The 9,073-nt window shown below is 41.7% G+C and overlaps 1 protein-coding gene across 1 annotated transcript in view; it reads right to left on the bottom strand.

Moving 5' to 3' along the window:
• The window catches only part of FIG4 (FIG4 phosphoinositide 5-phosphatase), a 124,587-nt gene that overhangs the window by 2,913 nt on the left and 112,601 nt on the right, over nucleotides 1-9,073 (bottom strand). The gene's annotated exons all lie outside the window — the stretch shown is intronic.

The raw sequence follows: 9,073 nt of genomic DNA, 5'->3' as shown, positions 1-9,073 counted from the left end.
CTACATTGAACACCTTCAAGAGTAAATTGGATGCTTATCTTGCTGGGATCCTATGACCCCAGCTGACTTCCTGCCCTTTGGGCAGGGGGCTGGGCTTGATGATCTCCCGAGTTCCCTTCCAGCCCTAATGTCTATGAAATCTATGAAAATGGACGTTTCTGAGCAAACTCTGAACGTGATAGTGGTGTATATCATTTTCACTCTGCATGTCAAACACTAGCACCATTAACAAACAGCCTTAGCCATCATAAAAGAGGCATTATTCCTACATATACAGTAAGTTTGTTTTCATTGTAAATATTTATATAATTTGTCATTAAAATAATCCTAGAGTTGATCAGTAAAGAGAAGTTGCCACAGCAGAAAATATAGGAGATGGTATTTGGATTTGGTAACAGAACACTCAACAGTTAAAAACATTACTATCTAAATGTAGGCCAATTTATAAATGACCTCTGTTTTGTGTAAAAATTTACTGGAAATAAAATTCTGAGATCAACTTTAGATGCAAACTAACTGAGGGAATTAAGGTTTGTCTACAACATTTGGAAAAAAATTCTCCTGTAACTGCTGAGCAGGACGCAAGCAAATGTTTTGTAGTAATTAGAAATTTGGTACAGAAGCTTCAGGGGGATTATGGTAATTCTTTGCATCACCAGTTTGATACAGTCTGGCTCATATCCTAGAAGACAAAACTGATCTACTTCCTGAATGTCTGTTAAAATGAAGAATGTTGAAGCATCTACTTGCGAAAAAAAAAGCTTTGAAAACAACCTGGGAACATCATTTATTGGAACATGATTTTAAGTTTGGACAACTCTTTCATCTCCACTCATACTTTCTGTTATTTTACCTACTGATAGTAACTTTGTACTATTCAATTATTTATGCTAACATTTTGGTAACAGCCAGTGTTTGGGAAAGAAAGGTCAGCATGTCAGTATGTTAGACAAACAAACAGGTAGATGTTTGACTTGTCCTGGATAGGCAATCACGGCGTGATAGGCAATCATAGTAGCACCATGCTGTCAGAACCGTTGTTTTCTTTTAGTGATAAAGCAAATTTGGTATTACCTGTTGCAATATTGCAATCAAATGTCACATTTAGCATTGATAGTGTTGAAGTCATGTTGTAGCTGTGATGGTCCAGGAAATATGTTGGAGGCAAGAATTTTTGTGGGTGATGTCTCTGACTGAACTAACTGCATGGTTGGGATAGACTTAGCGAGGAAAGGTATTGTGATACCTGGAAGCTTGTCTAAGTCTATCCCAACAATGGAGCTGGTCCAATAAAAGATATCACCTACACACTTCCTTGCTTCTCACAGGTTCAGCAATATTATTTATAACACAGTCTTATCTGGAAAGCCCAGTCATGGCTTAAGACCCCATGGTACTGGGTAAAAACAGGAAAAAAATAATATATTTTCAAAAAGGAAGATTAAAAAAAAAATCTTCTGGTCCAGGTTCCATTGGGCACAGTGAAGTGGGTATAACCTTTGATGGAATAATGGTGGTTTACAGACTTACAGATGTTCATGATATAAATGGAGAGAGTGTGTAGACTGTCCTAATCCATGGTCATTGGAAATAGACCCCAAAGGCTGTCGGACTGCTGAGAAAAGCTCGGCTCAGCAGTCCATGCTAACTTCACTCTGTGGGCTAGTGTAGAACTAGACTCTGACCTCGCCCTCCCTTTCTCCTGTGGTTAACTGAGCCTGCAGGAAGATAGGAATCTATCAAGTAGCAGAACAGCAAAATGAGGCAACCCTGCATACACACTGAACCTTTGTGCAAGGAACCACCACAATACGATTTTTAGTTAGCAAGTCAATACAACAGAAGTGGTTCAGAAAAGGTCTTGTAGAACTAGACCTTTTCTGAAGGGGTGTGTGTGTATTTTTTATTTTATTTTCATTCATGAATAGCCAAATGTAGAATTAGACCTTTTCTGAACCACTTTAGAAGTCCTTAAAATAAACAAAGACAAATGGATTTGGGGAATCTTATTTTCTTGTGAAAATAAGCTTTAATTCCAGACAGATCAAAGTTCTTTCCAGAAAGAATGTTTCTTTTTTTAGATTAATATTTGGAAAAATTACCTGGTTCTCTCCAAAAGGCATCTGTGTTATTAAAAATGTATTTCCCAATACCCCAATTGCTCTTAATAGCATTAAAAAAATTCTACTTTCAATCCTGGTTGCAGCCATAGTGTAGAAAATAAATGCTACATGTTAAGAGCTAACAGGAATTCACTGCAATTACGAATATATTTATAGCAGGCATGGAATATAGCAAAAAGGTTTTCTGCGCTCTTCTTTAAATGCTCTTAGTCATGCTGTTCCATTCAATGTACAAGCATGAACTAATGTTTGAGTTAGCCTGCAAACCATGATTTCTATTAAAACCAAGAGAAACCTGCTCCCTTATTTTATTTTACTGTGGTATCATGATAGACATTCAATGTTACATTATGCACAACTTCTCATGTGTGTTACAAAAGGTGCTGCACAATCTAGTTCTGATGCAATAAAGAATATTGTTTCTTTTTCATATTAAAAGTAGTAACATTTTGTAAGCTTATGTCTGTATTAATTTTTTCATACTCTGGAACTGGTGTTTTAAGTGACTTGTAACTCAGTTAATACACCTGGACTATTATAATAAAATTACCTACTGCTTTAAAATAGATGGACACTAATGTATTACAGTAAGAGGCATATTTTAGAAGAATACACATGAGCAAACTACTGAACCAGATAATATTCATGTGACAGCCAATATTGAGACCACTCTATAGTTGAGACCACTCTGTAATTTTGAAAGCTGTAGGAATAAAAAGATCAATGCGATTGATTTATGGCAGCTCAATTTCAAAGGACCTTTGTGTAAGGAACCATTTGTTCACAGCAAATTCCCTGGAAAAAAGGTAGACAGAGAACAATTCCAATCACCTAAACCACCAAATATCAGAGGCATTTTCCAAACTACTTGGCTTTTTTTTTTGCTGTAGTGACAATCATTTGTTGCTGAAAGGATAAAAAGCAGAACTTCTCACCCTCCTCTTTCTGTTGACATTCTATGGTTAGAAAGCATATTCCCTCAATCTCTGTTGTCTTGGTCTTCAAGATTATGACAAGGAGATATGAAATTCATTTCTGACAACAATACAATCATAGTTCAAAGACAAAGTACTTTCCTTGATGCAGAAAACTATATCAAACTTGGCAACAGACATACTAAGAAACTGATTTTGCTTGTAGTACTTTGGAAGAGTGTGAAAGTCAAGTACTAGCTGTTACCTCTTAAATCCTTATGACAATAAGGCCCTGAACCTGCTTGTATTTTTGCAAGTGCACAAGTTTAAGTACATGAGCAATCCCCCAGACCTCAACTGTAATATAACAGGATAGTTTTACTACAATGTTACTGGGATAATTTTACACTAAGCTAAAAAAGCAACTCTTTGGTTTAAAACAGGTGTTCATCCCACAGAGCCACGTCATCTGGCCTGCAGGGCTCCTCATGGGTTCAAAAAATTTTCAGTGGGGAAGCAGTGGCAGCATTAATTGTTGCTCCCTCACTGTCAAGTTTCCAGTCCCATGGGAACCCTGAAGGCCAGATAGCGTGGCCCTGAATGCTGGGTCAGACATTTGAGGCCAGAAATGAGATCCAGGTATGAGAGCCCAACCAGGAAGCACGAGGCAGTATCCAGGTGCACAGGGCTGCATCTGGGTGCCAAGCCTGCAGATTCAGCCAGTGGACCAGCCCCATGCCAGCAGGGACAAAGTGTTAAACACTACTGATTTAAAGCAAAAGACCAAGTACTGTAACAAAAAAGTCTTTCCAAGCCAAATTTTCAAATAAGATATCACTGAGCTTTTTAAATTTGAGAATGCAAAGAAGAAAATAAGTAATTGTTTTTATACTGTTTTCATGAAAAATATATTAATATATTGCCCAGATTAAAATGAAATAACGTAGAGGAGATTTCTATAGCCAAATTCTAACCCTCAGTTACATCACTGCAACTCCTATGAGGCTTTTCCCCACAACCCTGCTCCAGGGGAGAAGTGTGACCAGACCCCAGCCCAGGGCTAACACACTGGAGGATGGGGGTTTAAAAAGGTAGTGGCACTAAATTAATAAAAGCTTGAACAAGAATAGTCCTCTCTCTGAAGTGAGCATGTATGAACATAAAGATTTACAACCTCAAGGACACAGCAAAGAACAACCAAAAATCTTTGCCTAAGCTAAGATACAGGCCAGTAAAACACATTGAGAGTGCATACAATTTAGTCTAACTTAAAATGTAAACCAAGACAAGGGAAAGCCTTGCGTAAAAGTCTTATGTAATCTGAAGACAGGGCGTCGCCTTACAGCCAGGCATTTGAAAGTCCTTCTCGGGGAGTCAGCAGGTGGTCTTAGGTGCTGGAGTGGAGATCCCACAGGCCTCATCTCTACTTGCGTTTTTACAGGAGCACTTGCACCCCCTTGGGTGTCTTGACATGAGTATGCTTGTCACTTATAGTACCTTGGGGGCAGGACTCTCATGCATTCAGTAGGCCTGTGCCAGTAGGCAGCTATTCAATCTGGCTTCGGATCCAGCCGCTTCAGATGCTAGGGATCCAATCCAGAGCTCTTAATTGGTTTCCCACTTTGATCTGGCCGAAGCTGCTACGAAGCTTCAGAGCCACCTTGGAGATCCAGGCAAAGGGTATAATGGGGAAATCAATGAAATACCTATAACTTGGTTGTTTTTTGTCTGATTTGGATGAAAGTTACAGGGATGGTAGCTTCTGCTTAGAGCATGAAGCCTGCCAAGTTTCAAGAAGATCGGTGCAGTAGTTCGGGCAAAACTGTAGCCCAAATTCTTGAAAGCAAAACTCATTTCATATCTATATGTTAAGCCACAGTGGGGTCAAAACTGCAGGGATGGTAGCCCCTGGTGATGCCACAAAGCCTGGCAAGTTTCAAGGAGATAAGTGCAGGGGTTTGGGGGAAACTGCACCTCAAGCTGCAGACAATCAAAACTCATGACATGGGTGACACTGTGTATGTTAAGGCGCAGCAGGATGAAAGCTATAGGCCACGAAGCCTGCCAGCTGTCAAGGAGATAGGTGCAGGGCTTCTGGGTTCTGGGACACGACTACTGAAAGCCTGGCTGCTAAGCTAATGTGTTACCAGTTACCAATTAATCATGATTCACTCAGGGACTGGCTCAATACACAATACCTAGCTACTACATAATGAGTTAGGGAGCAAGGATTAACACCTACAAAACCACAGACTAAGGAGAGGAAATAATTAATACAGACAATCAACTGCCTCAAGACAGACACAGTCAGTTGCATAAGCACCCATGTCACCAGTTTTGACTGTCAGCAGCGAGGGGTGCAGGGCCCCAGAATCCCCCTTGCACCTCTCTCTTTGACAGCTGGCAGGCTTTGTGGCCAGAGCAGGGGCCACCACCCCGGCAGTTTTTAGCCCACTGCGCCTTAACACACACAGAGTCATCTATGTCATGAGTTTTGCCTGTCAGCAGCTTGAGGTGCAGTTCCCCCCAGACCCCTGTACCTATCTTCTTGAAACTTGTCAGGCTTTGTGGCCTCACCGTGGGCTACCATCCCTGCAATTTTCATCCCCCTATGGTGTAACACATACACGTGACATGAGTTTTGCTTTCAAGAATTTGGGGTGCAGTTCCTCCCAAACCCCTGCACCAATCTTCTTGAAACTTGACAGGCTTCATGCTCTTAGCAGAGGCTACCACCCCTGCAACTTTCATTCAAATCAGACAAAAAACAACAAGGTTCTAGATATTTCACTGATTCCCCATTATATCCTATGGCTGGATCTCCGAAGAGGCTCCAAAGCCTAACAAAGCCAGCGCTTCGATCTGGGCATGCTGCTTTGGACGCCGAAGCGTCTGAAGCTTCTCTGGACCTGAAGCAGAGTCTGAAGCCTCACACAGCCCTAGCATTCAGTGTCTTTTGTCTCTTCTTAGGTATTCCAGTCTCCTACCTTTTACAGGATCTGCTTTATAATGTAAATGTAGTTTTCCATTTTATTTGGTCACACCAGCCCAAGCAGTCCCTTTCCTGTTCCCTTAGCTCTGTCTCCAGCATATATATGTGATGACTGTGCCAGGTCTTTGCCAACACCTCCCACCTCTAAGTCTGGTCCTGCAGGGCCTGGCCCTGTGCTCACAGGTGGCACAGGACCAGTCCCTCCAGTCCTGGTGGTTCCCCAGCCTCTTCCCTTTCCCCTACGGCCTGGAGGGAGCTGAGGGGAATTACACCCTCTCTTCTTATCAGCTGCTTGCTTCAGTCTCTGCCACAGGTGGGATGGGTGGAGTCTTCTGGGGTCCTGCCAGCCCCCTGCCAAGCAGGCCCCAGCTGTAGTCCAGTGCCAATAGGAAAGGGGGTTTAAACACCCCTCCCTCCTCTCTGCCTTAGCTTGCCTGCCCCTGCCCCTTCCACTCCAGTGAGAAAGAGTCCGGTAGGGGCTGCTGCTCCCCTCAGGCAGATCTGGCTGCAGTCCCCAGCCAGGTTTCCCACCCCCACCCCTTTGTCAACCAACCCTCACTGCTCTGCCTAGGGAGCACAGGGGCAGGGCCAGCCCTAATCTCTGGAGCAGACAGCACAGTCCAGCCCAAGGCTGCAAAGCATCCTGGGATGCTGGGGGACTGTGATCTAACTTGAACTAGGAAGTGGTCTGGGACTGAAGTTTCATAAACTGGTTTGACCTAAATCATTTATGTCTAATACTACATGTAAGCAGGTTTATCTTAAACCAGCTTCAGCCATTTTGAAACTAGTTTCTATGCACTGAACTTGTGTTTTGTTACAGGTTTAAACCAGTTTCTGATCACTTAAACCGGTGTATGTGTAACTTCTGTCCCTAGCCCCAGGGTTAAAAGCATGTATGCTATGCTGGGTGGTATATATCACAATTCAGCTTTTGCAATCACAGTTTCCTACTGCATTGTCACTTTAGATTTCAACCTACTAATTTTGCCCTTGGAGGTTCTGCACCTATAGATCATACAGGCTCTCCACTTACAAACCAAGGAGCCATTTGTGAAGTCGGACTTAATTTTATGTTCTTTCACTTCTAAATTTTGCAATAACTGGTCAAAACTAAAATGGAAACCAAAGTTATCCTTCAAAGATCCTGGTGCTCCAGGAATATGGCTCTAAGAGAAAACATTCATAGACAGCTGCAAATCTTTGTTTTGACTTGGCTGTGACTGACCAGTTTCCCCCAAAATTTTTGCTTGGGCACAGTAGAGAAGATGAGCAATGACAAATTATCCCCCAGGTCTTGATGCCAGAAAAAGGAGCCATAAAAATCTTCCTCCTTATTACTCTAATTGATTCTACAGTACACTGATTTGAGGTGAAATAAAATGGGTCTCATGCTTTATCTATAGGAAATCAGCTGCAGCCTCAATTTTGCCCTACAGCATACAAAGTTATTTTGCCCTACAGCATAAAAGTTGTTCTATGAACAACCAGTTTTTCCTCAGGAACATTTACAAACTTTCACCTTCTATTTATATCAGATTTTACCAGTGGGAATAACTACTCTCTTCTGTAAGAAAAATATAGACCATAACCAGTTATCCAGACTGATATCTAGTTCATCATCTAATCTAGTGTGTTTTTTTTAAGCACAGCATATATTTAGATCTTCCTATGCTGTAGTTTTTATCTGCTGTATGCTTTTATTATAGTATACTTCAATTTTTTTGTTTCATGCTTTTTTGGTATCTTAGCAATAGTACATTGCACTCGGATACAGGAAATGCATTTTTGCCTAAGGCAACTAGAGCATGTGTGCTTTATAATAAAAAATTATAATTGCTTATTCTTTCACATTTAATTACCATGGCCTCATCCTTTGTAACCACCTCTTTGTTAGAAATGTTAAATTGCAAAATTGTTCTTAGAATTCCATTAAATGCTGCAGTATTTATTAAATGTTCAGGTAAATGGAATAAAATATCTTTAATCAGGAGAAAACAACCGTACAATACATTTGCCATTGGCATTTTTGAAATAGGAAAAAGGCTTTTTCTAATTTCTGCAGAGATCATAATAAAAATGGGAAAGATATATACATTCAGAGGAACAACGATTCTTATGGGAAGAACTCATACTTGTAAGTCTGATAGTTAAAGCTCACAGGTAATCAGTACTCTAGCCCTAAATGCTTAAATCATAATTCAACTGTATTTCCTTGCAATCAACACAGTCAAAGTAAGAAATTAAATCTTACATTGACTGCAAGAGTTGTAAAGATACAGTAGTGGTACACAATTCTGCAAGGAAACTGGGACAAACAGGTCACACTAGTTTGGGGAACAGGCAAAATCAATCACCTCCTGGCACAAGACATAAAAAACCAGTGATGAACCACAAAGTTTGGCAGTCTTCCTAGAGCTGTTTATTTCTGCAAATATGAATATAAGACATGTCAATGTGTTACACATATAATGTTCCATTCTAGATTCAACAAAGGAAATAAGCATTTTGCATTAAAATTCTGTGGTTCAAGAATATGGACAAACTTGAAACCTTATGGCTGTGATAATTAGGAGTGCAACTAAGATTTTCTTGGCCGATACTGATTATTAACTAGCCATATCGGGTTATACCTATCTGATAACTGATTTACAGGAATGCAGTCAGACAGCTTGGAGAATGGTGTCCTGCTGGTAAGTCTGTGGGGGGAAGGGACTTGGGGGAGGGAAAGGGTGGAAGGAGGGCAGATCAAGGCCTCCATGGTGAGGGAGGGAATGGGGCAGGAGCTGCCCAGCCAGGGTGGTGAATGTGACCCAGGGGCCTGAAGAGTGGGATGGAGCTGCAGGTAGCTCATCGAGGGGGCACAGGAGGGTGGAGTGGGGGTGCAGCTCCCTGTTGCTCTGTGCACCTCCGGGGGAGGCATGAGTAGGCAGGCTGCCCACTGTGGTTTTGGATCCAGAGGCTGTGTCAGCCTCTCCCTGATGGGGGGGGGGGCCTGGGCAGACAGCAGTAGCGCTGGGAGGGGTGGCTACAGCCCACTCTGT

Source organism: Crocodylus porosus, unplaced genomic scaffold, assembly GCF_001723895.1.
Source record: "Crocodylus porosus isolate Cpor-Errol unplaced genomic scaffold, CroPor_comp1, whole genome shotgun sequence".
Classification (NCBI taxonomy): Eukaryota; Metazoa; Chordata; order Crocodylia; family Crocodylidae; genus Crocodylus; species Crocodylus porosus.
The sequence above is the reverse complement of the archived record's forward strand: the minus strand, read 5'-3'. Positions and strand labels throughout refer to the sequence as shown.